This window comes from Sinocyclocheilus anshuiensis, unplaced genomic scaffold, assembly GCF_001515605.1.
Source record: "Sinocyclocheilus anshuiensis isolate Anshui unplaced genomic scaffold, SAMN03320099.WGS_v1.1 scaffold207, whole genome shotgun sequence".
NCBI lineage: Eukaryota > Metazoa > Chordata > Actinopteri > Cypriniformes > Cyprinidae > Sinocyclocheilus > Sinocyclocheilus anshuiensis.
Window position 1 is genome coordinate 838,064 of NW_015551045.1, and position 359 is coordinate 838,422.

The 359-nt window shown below is 23.7% G+C and overlaps 1 protein-coding gene across 2 annotated transcripts in view; it reads right to left on the reverse strand.

The window, feature by feature from the left end:
- The window catches only part of zgc:158403 (tetratricopeptide repeat protein 39A), a 19,782-nt gene that overhangs the window by 17,765 nt on the left and 1,658 nt on the right, over window positions 1-359 (reverse strand). The window lies entirely within an intron of this gene.

Here is a 359-nt window from a genome sequence, read left to right on the forward strand (position 1 = left end):
ACCAAAAGCTTGTAACACTCCAAAGAGAAAGGAAAAATTTAAATCGCATCATATGACCCCTTTAATTTACGATGTAACAAGGTTGAATGATAGCAAAGAGATCATACAATAAGCATCCCATAATATGAACACAATTCAAAATGCACACAAAGATATATTAAAATGAAATAAAATAGGGGACAATTATCAATTGACAGACAGCATTAGAACAAATTAACTAATTAATTATTTTTAAATTAAATTATTTAGCTAAAAATGTGTCTATGTATATACAAATATACATACATACACACATATACATATACATATACATATATATATATATATATATATATATATATTATATTTGAGTGAAACAA